The sequence below is a fragment of the Lissotriton vulgaris genome, unplaced genomic scaffold (genome assembly GCF_964263255.1).
Source record: "Lissotriton vulgaris unplaced genomic scaffold, aLisVul1.2 SCAFFOLD_831, whole genome shotgun sequence".
In the NCBI taxonomy this organism is placed as follows: domain Eukaryota; kingdom Metazoa; phylum Chordata; class Amphibia; order Caudata; family Salamandridae; genus Lissotriton; species Lissotriton vulgaris.
The window spans coordinates 711933-726800 of NW_028244772.1; the positions used below are offsets into that span (position 1 = coordinate 711933).

The window sequence follows — 14868 nt, forward strand, 5'->3', positions numbered from 1 at the left end:
TCTGTTTGTAAGGATCTCAACATTTCTGTGTGTATTTGAGTCCAATTGGATCTTTTAAAATCTGGGTTTATCAGATCATAAAGGGGTTTGACCCTTTCTGCGTAATTTGCAATGTATGTTCTTCCGAAATTTAGGAAGATTTTTTAAAGTTGAATTTGTAACCCTCTGCTGCGAACCCAAGTATTATGGTGTTCACTCTCTTCAAGTGAGTATCCAAGTCATCATCTGTTAAGTATATGTCGTCGACATAAGATAATGCTTCATCATCATATATTTGTAGTAATTCTGTTACTCTCGCTGAGAATACTCCCGGGCTGTTCTTGTACCCCTGGGCTAACCGACAGAATTGTTTTTGAGTGCCATTTATTGAGAATGCAGTTAAATATCTGCTCTCTGGTGCTATATTTTGACAAAAGAATCCATTAGAGATGTCTAATGTTGGTTTGTATTTTTTGCGCACTATATTATTCATTAGTGCAGCACTATGTGAGTTTTGCACTGCAAAAGTTTTGCAACATGTGTTAAGGTGTCGGTAATCCAAAACTAGACGATATGAATTGTCTGGTTTGGAGACCGGAAACAAAGGGTTGTTCATTTGTGAGGTGCAAGTTTCAATCACCCCCTGGTATTCTAGCTGATCTAGTATTTCTTTTACCTGTTTTTTAGCTTCTTGCTTAATTGGGTACTGCCTTTGTGCAGCAGGTTGTGATTTTAACTGGATTTTGTGAGGAGGTGAGTCCTCATCCCATCCTACATGATTTTTATATAAAGCAGGAGCTAGAGCTACTGCCCACTTTCTAGCAAGTGTATATTTCTTTTCTTTATGATTGGATTGTTTGTTTCCATCCCAGTTCTTTTTTGGTGAATTATTATTAAAAAATATTTTTTCAGGACTTTCAGTCAGTTGCGGTTTTACTGGTATTCCACCTAAACTATCTCTACCTAGTTCCTCATAGGATTTTTCTATGATTCTGGCAATTTGAGCTGGTTGGTCTGCTATATCTGTCTCTTTTAACCTCTGGCGGATCGCCAAGTTTGCTGCTTCTCCCTTTATGTTGGCTAATAATATAGCCGAGACCTGCTTGAAGTCTTTTAGTAATTTCATACCAAGAGTTAAAGCGGGTTCTGGACCGTATTCGTCTTGAATTTGTTTTAGCACATCTGGTATTACCGAAATGGATGGAACACCGTGCGTTTTTGTGTAGATAGAAGCAAAGACTGTACCCCAAGTGTCACAGTCCTCAATGTGTGGTGCGATTCCCATTGGAAGACAGATAGTCAGAATCCTGTGTTTTTCTAACACGGTGGTGTCAGGAAACACCGCCTCTATTTGGGTGATTTTTTGTGCCAACCAGAATGGTATTTAATCGCTGGCTGAATTGTTGAAGTCCGCATCACATACTGTACTAATTGTCTATGTATTTTTATTAATTGTTTTAGCTGAGTTAACAGCTCTGCTGTAGACATCCCGTTGATGTCTGGATGTGGTGTGTATCCGGCTAGGACCGGCCACGTTGCTCCTGGTCTACCTAAAGGACCGAGCCTGGTGATGTGATTGTTATGTTTTAGGGCGCCATCAAATAAGAGCAAATGCTCTTGAAATTTGAGTGGTACTTCCACCTCCTCGAAAGGAGTGTACTCATTAGGAGGTTCCTCTATTTTGTAATAGTGGAAGTACTTTGTCACAGCATTTGCTGCTGGAAAATGTATATATGAATAGTATACCTCTGTCTGCCGATATTCGTGTGCCTCAATTACGAATATGACTGTGCCACCTCTAGGTGTCAGTCCATTTTCTATAAGTTTTAGGGTTATAGATCTCCTTTTAATGACCGGGATGAGTATTATATCCTCGTCTGCTGCCTGCATGGTAGCATCAGCTGCTGCGAGTTCAGTTGCTAATCTAACTGCCTCTCTTTCATCTTCATTGTCTGACATTTTACTGTCCAGAAGGTTATTTTGTTTGTTTGCAGATCGGGTTTCTTATGGAAACAGAGATTAGATGCACAATATTTTGGAACAGTGTATCCTTCAACGTTGACTATACCAAGAACCATACATAGGAGTTCCCTCCTGCGAGGTCTGGCGGATATAACCTTTCACCCACTCCAGACGTCTTTGGAGTATTGTGGGAAAAGGGGTCTGAGTGAGAAAGCACGACTGAGTTACTCTAAATGTCTTACGTTAGTTTTATCGCCCTTTCCAAACGCGTTGGGCGCCATGTAGTGTAGTTCCTATTATCCCAATAGGCTCTGCGCATTGGAATAATACCTTCAATAGTAAAGGCCTAGACCAGACGTTAACTAGGTCTACTACTGTCGATATTAGACTTAAAGTTTTGGGTTTGCCAGCTAGCTCAGAGTTCACTAGAAACTTTCTCGAATGTTCAGGAAGGACTTAACTTCCCTGATTAGACAAGAAGGGATTTAGTTTCTGACAACCATAGAACATGACAACTTTGCTCTCCCCTAATCAAGAGTAAATCTCGAGAGTCGTGTGAACAAAAGGCAATTTATTTTACTCAGTCAGTACGTGCATTCTTAGTCATCAGATTGTAGAGAAAAGGAAGAGACGGGCGTGTTCAATAAAAAGGTGTTATTTATTGATCAGTCTCTTTTCTCATACATGAGAAATGGATCGATATTATTGCAATACTTATAGTTAAGTAGAGTGCATACATTAAAAGCAGAAGTATAAAATAATACTGTAAAAACATTGATATGGTTTCTGAGCCATAAGATGTTTAAAATGAATAAAATATATTACATACACATATACATTTGACTAAACGTACTCAACTGGTGTTTCTAAATACGCCTACCCCGTGTACCTGACCTAAGTCTAATGCGTGGGCGGGAATAGAAAGTTACAGTTTAAGTTAAGTTTGTTTTTGCCAAGTGAATAACTAAAGAATTCTCTGTGAGGGGTTATTCAGTTCTGTACCTGGAAGTTAGGATGAATGAGGAATGGTATCTCTTTCTCTGGTCTCGATATTCCAGGCTGCCTGCGAGGGCTACCCGGAAGCGCCGGTGCTGGGTTTCTCAGCAGGAGAAAGCAGCTTCTCGTTCTCAGCGCGTCAGGAAGGCGGGGCTGCTGCCAGCGGGGTCTGCTCTGCTCTGGGCTTCGGCAAGTATGGCTGCTCCGTCTCGTCACCACGCGTGTGTTTGCATAGGGCAAGATCGGTAATATTTATACCTTTAAGGTGCCGAGATTGACGTAAGGATGGACATAGATACGTCAATAAGGATGTCATACGACTTGCTCGTTAGCACATTCTTTTGCTGAAGTTCTCTGTGAAATCAAAACAATGGCCGCACAGTTTTTCCAGGTTGTCATAGGTTTGATTTGTTATGAGAACTCCGTATGCCTTATCAGGGGCTGGAGGAATATCGCTTGTCTAATTAGATCGCAAGCGTTATGACCTAATCAGATAACACGTTCCTGTGCCGTAGTGTGACTGCGTCAGATAACGGTATCTGCATCATGGGGGTTTTCTGCCTCATGGGCTGACTGCTAGTTAACTTGTTGGTTAGTTTAACCAGAATAGGGTCAGGAATAGGGGGATCGATTCAGAACCTATAGGAATACATCACAGTAGTAGCATCTGTTTCTCCTTCTATTTCTTCTGTAGAACCCCCCTCCAGAGACCCCTCTGTAGCTTCAGTATAGACAACCATATTGATTAAGTTTCCCTCAAGCTCCACTACGCTCTTTCCCCCTTTCAGTGGTTTAGCGTTAATGTCATTGGTAGCATTAGTAACTTTATTTGTGTCATTTGTGCCAATTTTAATGCTACTGTCTTTTGCAGGAGCTGATAAGGGTAAGGGCAGAGGTACAAGAGGGATCGGAGGTCGCAGAACTTTCTTACCGTGTACTATGGAAGCTGAAGAGGGGATAGCAGCACCAACTCCCCCTCCTGGAGATAGCACGGTTTCTACTGCCTTATCTCCTGCCTTATCAGTAGTGGCTGTAATCCCTGTAGGAAGAGCCCCCTCTCTCAATTTTCCATGGAATGTGGGGACTTGTGATATAGTTGTTCCTTCACTCGTTGGTACCACCTCATTGTTAGTTTTGTTTGTCCTGGTCGATCTGGGTGGGTTTTTTGGAGCCATCTGTAACTCACCAACTTGTGCAGCATCTGTGATCAGCTGTGAGCCAGGACGCAGCCCAAAACCAGACCAGCTGAGAGCCGAGCCGCTGATCAACCGGGGAAAGAGGTGCAGAGCAAGCAACAGGTAGGCACGAAGAAGCCTCTGCATTAATGTTAAGTTGTGGCAAAAAAAGGATTATGTACGTGGATAAACTCCGAAAGTGCTCGTAGACTTGAGAGAGTCATAATGCGCTTAATCTAAAAGAAAACGTAGTACTTTGTGCCGTCTGGGCTGTAATAATCGCTTCCCTCGTCCCTCCCTTCCATCCCTCCCTCCCTCCCACCAGGTCTGGAACAGAGTGTTACCTTCCCACCTATCCCTTCCGTCCCTCTATCTTGTGATGTATTTCTATAGGTACTGTATCGATCCCCCTACTCCTGACCCTGGTTTGGTTAATAATTAACTAGCAGCCATCCAACGGTGCAAAAACCGTTATCTGATTGAGCCACACCACGGCACAGAAGTGCGTTATCTGATTAGGTCATAACGCATGCCATCTAATTAGGCAAGCACTATTCCTCCAGCCCCTGATAAGGCATACGGAGTTCTCAAAACAAATCAAACCTACCGCGACCTGGGATTTTCCCGTAGCCATTGTTTTGATTTCACCGAGAACTTCAGTAAAGAATGTGCGAACGAACCCGTTCGTATGACATCCTTATTGACGTATATATGTCAATCCTTACGTCAATCTCGGCACCTTTCAGGTATAAATATTACCGACATTGCCTTAAGCAAACACACGCGGTGGGGACGAGATTGGAGCAGCGAGACTTGCCGAGGAGCCCAGCAGAGAGCGAAGCCCACAGGCGCTGCCCCGCCTTCCTGACGCGCTGAGAGAGAGACGCTGCCTTTCTCCTGCCGAGAAATCCAGCTCCGGCGTTTCCAAGCAGCCCTCGCAGGCAGCTGGAATATCGAGACCTGGGATACGAGATACCAGCCCTCCACCATTCTAGAACTCAGGTACAGAACTGAATAACCCCTTACAGAGAATTCTTGAGTCAGTCCCTTGGCAAAACAAACTAAACTTAAACTGTTAATTATCTACTCCCGCCCACGTATTAGGCTTAGGTCAGGTACACTGGGGTAGGCGTGGTTAGAAGCACCAGTTGAGTACGATTAGCCAATGTATATATGTATGTATCTATTTTATCCATTTTAAAACATCATATGGCTTAGAAACCATATCAATGCTTTTACAGTATTACTTTCTAATTCTGCTTTTACTATATGCACTTTACTCAACTCTAAGTATTACAATAGTAGCGATCCATTTCTCTTGTACGAGAAAAGAGACTGATCAATAAATACCATCTTTTATTGAACACGCCCGTCTCTTCCTTTTCTCTACAATCTGGTGAAACTAAGAATGCACGTACTGACTGAGGAAAATAAGTTGTCTTTTGTTTTCACACGACTCTAGAGATACACTCTTGATTAGGGGAGAGCAAAGTTGTCATGTTCTATGGTTGTCAGAAACTAAATCCCTTCTTGTCTATCCAGGGAGGTTAAAACCCTCCTTGCCTATTCGAGAAAGTTTCTAGTGAACTCTGAGCTAGCTGGCAAACACAAAACTTTAAGTCTAATATCGTCAGTAGAAGACCTAGTTAACCTCTGCCCTAGGTCTATACTATTGAAGGTATTATTCCAATGCGCAGAGCCTATTGGGATAATAGGAACTACACTACATGGCTCCCAAACGTTTGGAAAGGCGATAAAACTAACGCAAGACATTAGAGTAACTCAGTCGTGCTTTTTCACACAGACCCCCTTTTTTCCCATAATTCTCCAAAGACGTCTGGAGTGGGTGAAAGGTTATATCCGCCAAACCTCGCAGGAGGAGACTCCTATGTATGGTTCTTGGTTTATTCAACGTTGAAGGATACACTGTTCCAAAATATTGTGCATCTAATCTTTGTTTCCGTGGAAACCTGATCTGTAAACAAAACAGAATAACCTTCCTGTCGGTAAAATGACAGACAGTGAAGAAGAAAGGGAGACAGCTAGAATAGCAGCTGAACTCCTAGCAGCTGATAATACTCTGCAGGAAAATGACCCGGATATAATACTCATCCCGGTCAACATAAGGAAATCTATAACTTTAAAACTTATAAAAAATGGACTGACACCAAGAGGTGGTACAGTCATATTCGTAATTGAGGCACACGAATATCGGCAGACAGAGGTATTCTATTCATGGATAAACTTTCCAGCAGCAAACGCTGTAACAAAGGAGTTCCACTATTACAAAACAGAGGAACCTCCTGATGAGTACACTCCTTTTGAGGAGGTGGAAATACCACTCAAATTCCAAGAGCACCTGCTCTTGTTTAATGGCGCCCTAAAACATAATAATCACATCACCAGGCTCGGTCCACTAGGTAGACCAGGAGCGACGTGGCCGGTCCCAGCTGGATACACACCACATCCAGACATTGAAGGAATGTCTGCAGCAGATCTTTTAGCACAGCTAAAACAATTAATAAAAATACATAGACAATTAGTCCAATATGTAATGCGGACTTCAACGGTCCAACCAGCAATTAAAATTCCACAGCTGACCCCTCATCAGGGGAACACAAATAAAATTACACCACAGAACATACAGTCCTGTCTAGGTAAAGTACCCGCAAAACGGGAACAAATACCTTTCTGGCTAGCACAAAAAATCACTCAAATAGAGGCGTGTTTCCAGACACCACCCCGGTGGAAAAACACAGGATTCTGACTATCTGTCTTCCTATGGGAATCGCACCACACGTGGAGGACTGTGACACTTGGGGAACAGTCTTTGCTTCCATTTACACAAAAACACATGGTGTACCATCCATGTCAGTAATACCAGATGTGCTAAAACAAATTCAAGATGAATACGGTCCAGAACCCGCTTTAACTCTCGGTATGAAATTACTGAAAGACTTCAAGCAGGTCTCTGCAATATTACTAGCCAACATAAAGGGAGAAGCAGCAAATGTGGCGATCCGCCAAAGGTTAAAAGAAACAGATATAGCAGACCAACCAGCTGAAATTGCCAGAATCATAGAAAAATCCTATGAAGAACTAGTGTGGTAAATAAATAATTAATTACCGGATCTATTTTTGACTGGATACAATATAAACAGATAGCTCAATAAATAAGAGACAAGATTCGAGGTATCTTGAGTCACAGGCTTTAATCAGGCATAAAGGACTGGAACAGGACAGCCTGCATGGGAATAGGATGGCAGCTGCCGGGGGCAGGGGAATAGTGGAATAATGGAGAAAACATAACAGTGCACAACATATATATACTAAAACAATTGCATTATATTCAATACAGTAGGCGTAGCAGTGGGCGGGTCTTGTAGCAGTCGCGAAAGATAAGGTAGAAAGTGGGTGTAACAAGAGGCGTGTACATAGACATGTAGTATGAACGTCACAGAAGTGTCATGAATGGGGCGGAAACATGGAGGGGGCTACCTGAGGAGCTGGGACCTCTGACCTAGTGGTGCGCGCAAACAGGCAATGACGTATTACCAGGGAGAACTGGGGGCTATGACTTCTGCACTAGAAGAGGAGACTAAAGTCTGCGGAGTCAGAGCGACATGTACCTAACCATATCTGGTATCTGATGTTTAGAGAACATGTTGATAGAATCCAAAAGTTATCAGGGCAAAGGCTACTTGACACTAAGGCTGGTGCATACATTATTCTACATATATTGTGTGTGCGAGGAATATTCTATGAATATTAATACAGTATTTCTCTAACATGGAGACAGAGAGGCTAGACTATGACTGAAACTATTGATGCGATTCAGTAGCTTAGGAATGCAGAGAGGGAGAGCTGGACTGATAACTAGAAGCATAACATACTCTTGGCAGACTGGCAGGCAGAGCCAGGCCGAGCCGGGCACTGTGAGGCAGGAAGTAAGTGAAGGGTCAGGGATGCAGGTGGGGGCTGTATCGCTCCTCGGAGAGGGTTCAGGAGACAGGAGCTGAATCTGGTGTCCGGGCCCTTTTGAGGCCTAGAAACGGGGACTTTTACTGAATTAACGTGCACACTGTAAAACGTGGCAACATAGGTTTACATAGACCTGATATTCGTTGCTTTCACGAGACCTGGAAACTGGCATACTAGAGTTGGACACAACTATAATTGCGTCTTTAATCGATCATAGGGGGATACATATGCATATTAATCATGCACATATAACTTAGGATGTGGAACACGTAGGGACACAGAACATGGCAAAATTTACTTTTCCACATTCCCTCCTTGTCACTACGTTTCCATCAGGAAACATCAATATTCATGATACCATCTATCATTTCATATAGCATCATTTGCTCGTCTCGAATTGTCTTGGAACGGGACTTAGGACTAGGAATACAGGATGTAGCACAAATGCCGCAAATCGCAGGGCCACATTGTAAACAGAGGCAGCAACTGAATATGATCATTACTGCTATACCTAGGAATGACAATACTTTCCATCCCCAGGCAGAAATTATACTCCAGAGCCAACCGGACCATGTCCAGGTGCCTGGATTCTGGTGTAACTGATGGGCAATTTTATGAAGTCTGGTTATAGCTGAATAAACAGACGGCGCGTTATTAGGAATGAAAATGCAGCAACTAGATCTGATGACTCTACATGCTCCTCCTCTATCGGCCAGTATGACGTCAAGAACGAGACGATTTTGGAGCACGACAAAACGCATAGCAGATTGCTCTTCAGTTAAGTTACCTAGAGCAGAAGTAGTCTCATTCACTACTGCTTCAAGGGTTCTTGTTAACCTACGTATTAACTTACTATTCTGGACAGGGCCTATAAAGAAGAAGAAACCTTTATTGAAGTCTTGATATTGTTCTAGAGTAGTTTCAGTTTGATCGACAATCGGGGACTCGATCTCCCTTCTATGTCTAATGTGTACTAGATGTGTGTTTCTATGATAATCAGATGGGGCTAGAAAAACTGGTGGCAGTAGGAAGGCAATGTAACATGTTCCATCCCAATCGAGGGGCAGACGAACATATGCGGTCTGACCACAAACAAAATAAGAATGACGTGAGGCTTTGAAAATAGATTTCCCACTGTCACTATACTTGACAATAATAGTACAATCACTATGTCCTACATGTGCGGAACCATTCTTTCTGACACATAATTCGCCTTTGACTGGTAGTACTGAAATAGCAGGCAAATCTGGAGTAGTATCGGACTGAACATTCAGGACCATGAAATTCGAGGAATAATTACCTAAATTATATACTTCATTTTCTAGATCTAACCCTGTTCTATGGGAGAGACCTTGCTTGTCTGGGAAACATGTTCTATTCAGAAGGGACATATCAGTTGAGGATGACGTTAACGTGGACCATGCTCCACACGAACCATTATGTGAAAACGGATAAGGAAAGAGTGGTAGAACTCCCTTCGGTGTCTGGAAAGGGGGGAGTCGACCACACACCCAACAATTAGTGGCATTGCTGGTCTGGTGTGAATAGTGTAACATTCTGATAAAGGTATTGTTACGCATAGCAAGACGATAGGATAGCTCATGAGGAGGCAGATCACTAAATGTGTGCTCTACTGTAGTATTAGAATACTTATTTACATGAGAAATTGGAAAACATAAATGTAATGCATAACTTGTGCAGGTAACCATTAAACTCAAAAATAGCAGAAAACTTAGAACAATGATACATTTGATAGAGTTTTGACTAACTCTCTCACTATGGGGGTCTATCTCATACATGTCAGAAACCTGTCTAACCGTTTCACCCGAGAGGGACTTAGACAATTAAACTGGCTGACTTATTTTATTAGACCTGAGTTTCTTTTTATACTCCTGCTGCGGAGTTTCCTCTAACAGGGGAGGCTTGAGTTCAGAGTCAATTTTTAGGCAGTCCTTAGAAATGTTCTTGGCAAATGTTTTTTCACTCAATCCATGGAATTTCTTGATGTGGGACAGATGGACCCATCCCTTGCGGCCCTCCAACTTGGCGGCGGTCCTCGTTGTTAGTAAGACCATCCGTGGCTCCTTCCAACGGGGCTCCAGTGGACTTGAACGATCAAAATTCCGCACCAGGACGAGGTCGCCTGGAATGACCTCATGCAGTTTTACTTCAGTATTGTCTGGAAATGCGGCGGCAACCTGTGAACGACAAGAGTGTAGGGCAGACATCAAGGAAGCTAGGTAATCTGTCAGCATATTACTGGAAACATCTGTAATACTGCGGGGTCTAGGTGTACCCCACATATTTGGGGGGCGGCCGAATACGACCTCATACGGGGACAGACCTGATCTGGAATGTGCAACCATGCGCATATAAAATAGGGCAACTGGCAGAGCTACGAGCCAGTCTACACCTTTCTCTTTACAAACTTTGGCAATGCGGATTTTTAATGTCTGGTTATGTCTCTCTACGAGACCGGCTGCTTCGGAATGGCGCACACAATGGAACTTCCACTGGTACCCTAACAGAAGGGAAACATGTTTCATTAACTCGGATGAGAATGGCTGGCCGTTATCTGAATACACGACCCTAGGGAGTCCATAGCAGGGAAAGAATTCACGAACCAACTGCTTGGCAGTGGTCGCAGCTGTGTAATCTGGGACTGGATATGCCTCTGTCCATCTGGACAAAGCGCATACAACTACGAGGACATACTTGAAACCTCGACATCGCTCCATCTGAATATAATCCATCTGGAGGACTTCAAAAGGGTGGTCAGGAGGTTGGAATCCACCTTGTTCCACCGGGACACTTTTACCTGGATTGAACTGACAACATATCATACAGGTACGGACTTTCTGCTTGGCTGCAGCTCGTAAATGTTTGTTAAACCAAATGTTCTGGATACTGTCTAACATGGCTTTTTCTCCTAAATGTGCAGGACTATGTGCGGTATTAATAATGACTTGAACCATTGAGTCGGGGAGAAACCATGTGGCTTTTCCCTTCGTCAACCATCCTTGATCTGTCTGGACCCCTCCTTGTTCGGACCATTTCTTGATTTCATCGGGAGTAGCATGTGACTAGATATCTATGACATCTTGTGTAGGGTCCTTAACTGTCATACATGTTGTCTGTTCTGGAGTGTTAACTGGAATGTCTGGAGTCTGAGCTGTAAGCTTGGCTGTTCGATCGGCTAGATCGTTACCTTGAGAAATAATATCAGTGACTTTCGTATGTGCTTTGCACTTCATAATGGCGATAGCTGTCGGTAAATGTATTGCATCTAACAGAGCTTGAATGAGGAGACCATGCTGAATCTTGGTTCCATGAGAAGTCATGAAACCTCTCTCTTGCCAGAGCACTCCGAAGTCGTGTACGACTCCGAATGCATAACGTGAATCTGTATATATGTTTACTTTCAGGTTCTTGGCACGTATGCAGGCTTGGGTCAGAGCGACTAGCTCTGCTGCTTGAGCAGACAGGGTGTCAATACGATGTGTCTCTATAACTTCGGTTTCAGTAGTCACTGCATACGCGGCTACTAGTTCTCCTGTACTTGTTCTCATACATGAACCATCCACATAAAGTGTCAGGTCGGGATCAAGTAACGCAATATCTGTCAAGTCTTGTCTTGGCTTTGTCATGGTATTAACAACTTCCACACAGTCATGTGTGGCAGGATTTGAAATAACTGACGGTAACAGTGTTGCAGGATTTAAAACGTTGCAGCGTCTGATTTCTATGTGTGGCTGGAACAGTGTCAGTTCATAACCTGTTAAACGTGCAATAGTCAAGTGCTGAGTCTGGGTTCTGTTTAAAAGAACTTCCACGGAGTGTGGAACTTGTACTGTCAGGGAGTGTCCTAACACTATGGAATCACTTTGTCTGATAGCTAGAGCTGTGGCTGCAACTGACTTGAGGCACGCAGGCAGAGCCTGGGCTACTGGATCTAATGTGCTAGAAAAATAAGCACAGGGCTAGTATTGTCCTGCTTGATCTTGTGTGAGAACAGATAATGCAGTACCATCACGTTCTGTGACAAAAAGTGTAAAAGGCTTACTGTAGTTCGGTGTTGCTAGAACAGGTGCTTGGCATAAAGCTTTCTTTAATTCATTAAAAACAAGCGTATGTTCGGATGTCCAAGGGAGGACAGTCGATACGGCTGCCTCCTGTGTCGTTAACTGTATCAGTGGCTTGGCTAGAAATGCATACTGAGGAATCCATTGTCTGCAATAAGAAGTGAGGCCGATAAAAGCTCGTACCTCCTTCTGGGTCTTGGGCTGTGGAAGACATGCTATTAACTGGATACGGTCAGGTGTCAACTGCCTACCCCTCTTGGACAGTAAGTGTCCTAAGTAGACCACTTGCTGGACACAGAATTGAAGCTTCGAAGGGGACACCTTGTGCCCCATCTCGGCTAGGAAATACAGAACTGTAAGTGACGCACGCTCGCAATCACGTTCAGAACGGGCTGTGATCAGTAGATCATCGACATACTGGAGCAGGGCAGTGTCAGTTGGCATGTGAATATTGTCTAGTTGTCTCTTGAGTGCTTGACTGTAAATGCTAGGACTTTCTGTGAAACCTTGAGGAGCTCGTGTGAATTTATAGCTCCTTCCATTTAAACAGAATCCGAAAAGGAACTGGCTGTCTGGATGAATGGGGACACTGAAAAATGCATTCTTGAGATCGATAACTGTGAAGAACGTAGCTTCAGAATCAATGGCTGTCAATAGGGAAGAAATATCTGGGACTACTGGGTACTGAGGAATGATACATTTATTAAGTTCTCGAAGGTCAATCACTAATTGATATACTGGAGGTGCATTTGGATCAGTACGTTTCATGACTGGAATGATAGGAGAATTACATACATTGGAGTCAGTTTCTACAACCACTCCTTGGGCAATGAGCTCGTCAATAATTTTGGATAAGGCTGCTACAGCCTCAGGTGGCAATCTGTACTGTCTGATTCGTGGCAAAACTATACCTGGTTTCAGAGTCACACGGTGGGGTGTGACGTGCATACAACCAACATCAGTTGGACCTTGTGCCCATAGATGCTGCGGGACATTCAGTAATCTTGGATCAAAATCACGTAATACATAGTGACCTTTAAAGTCACGTAAAAACAATCGTACTCCTTCTGGGGAGCAGCAAATTACTGCACCTAATTCCTTTAATGTCTTGATGCCTAACAAATTTTCTGGACATGACTTCGTGAGTAAAAAATCAGTAGTTCGTGACAATGGACCAACTTCTAGAGTAACTGGTTTCGAAATCTCGTTAACAATTGGCTTTCCTGAAAATCCAAGGGAAACATTTCTAGAGCCTGAGAGCGGAGCCCCTGGAACCTCGTCATGACTGATTGTAGTCCTACTTGCCCCTGTATCAATCAGAAACTTTCTGTCTTTCCCTAATACTTGACTGTGTACATAGGGACCCTCTTGATCTACAGGTATCTCGATGAGAGGCAAGCCAACCTCCCTCTCTAGGCTGTTTCATGAATATGGCTGATATTCTGGATACTCGGACTGTGCGTACTGGTACATCTGCTGTGTAACGTGTTGTGTTGCAGCGATAGGCTGCGGTGTTGTAACTGTCTGTTGTGCATTCTGTGGTAACTGGGAAGTCTGTGAAACTTGTTCTTGTCTAGGCGGACGTGGTCTTTCTTTAGTCTTACCAGTAGCTATGTTGTGTTTCAGAACTGCACACTCATTTATAAAATGACCTGGCTGTTTACAGTAATTGCAGGTCCCTTTAACGGGAGCTGCAGGATGACTGGCTTGATTCGTACCCCTCTTCTGACTGTCTTGGGGAACAGATTGTGCAACTAATACTTTCATTTTCGTGTCTTTCATACGTCTCCTTTCGTGTTCTTGCTCTTCTCTGATTCTATTCTGGTGATACTGGAGCATCTGGAGCATCTGTGACGGAGTATTAGCTTGCCAGGTACTTTCGACTTTCAGAACTCGATTTTTAACTTGCGGGCTTGAATTCTCGACTAGTTTAGTAACAAAAAGATGAGGGTATGACTCGCTACTTGTTTTCAAACCACTGTTAATAATAAAACATTTCTCGAATCTAGAATAAAAATCACTAGTATCTTCGTCTTGTTTCTGTTTGCAGGCTGAGATAGCATCCCAGTCTTCCTTTTTCGTGGCTAGTAATCTTGGCAAAACTTGTATCAATAACTCGGGCAATTCTTTACATTTATCCCCAAGACCAGTACCGGGTACACGTGTGTTATCTTCAGCTTCTAGAGCTGTCCAATCTATCTTTTTCTCTCCCACCTCCCACTCTTTTTCTTTGAGTTTCTCATATATGCCCGCAGGCAACAGGACCTTTAACATTTTAATGATATCAGGATATGTGTATTCTCCCATACGGAGCATGTCTTTTAATTCACGGTGGAACCCTGCTGGATCTTTGTCGTGACAGGGAATTAACTTTTCATTTCTAAGAGTTCCATCTTTGTAATGGGGGTGTAAACGAATACTCGTTCTAGATCACCACCCGTTGTCCTAACTGGGTGTACTTCTCGTAACGGATTCTGTCTGTCTATATAAAATGATTTACTTTCTGGGGGTGAGACATGAACAAAATGCGGGTTCAGGAACGTTCGATATTTGTGGCGCTGTTCTAGAATGACACTAATTAAATCGGTACCTAGACCTTTCCATCTGTACTGTAGTAACTCGTTCAGAACATCATGCAACGGACCTGGATCAGAGTGCTGTTCCTCATACAGTGTGATGAGGTGCTGGATCAT

At 43.3% G+C, this 14868-nt stretch overlaps 1 pseudogene; it reads right to left on the bottom strand.

Moving 5' to 3' along the window:
* Window positions 1-13597: 13597 nt before the first annotated feature.
* Window positions 13598-14868, bottom strand: LOC147666754 (uncharacterized; annotated as a pseudogene).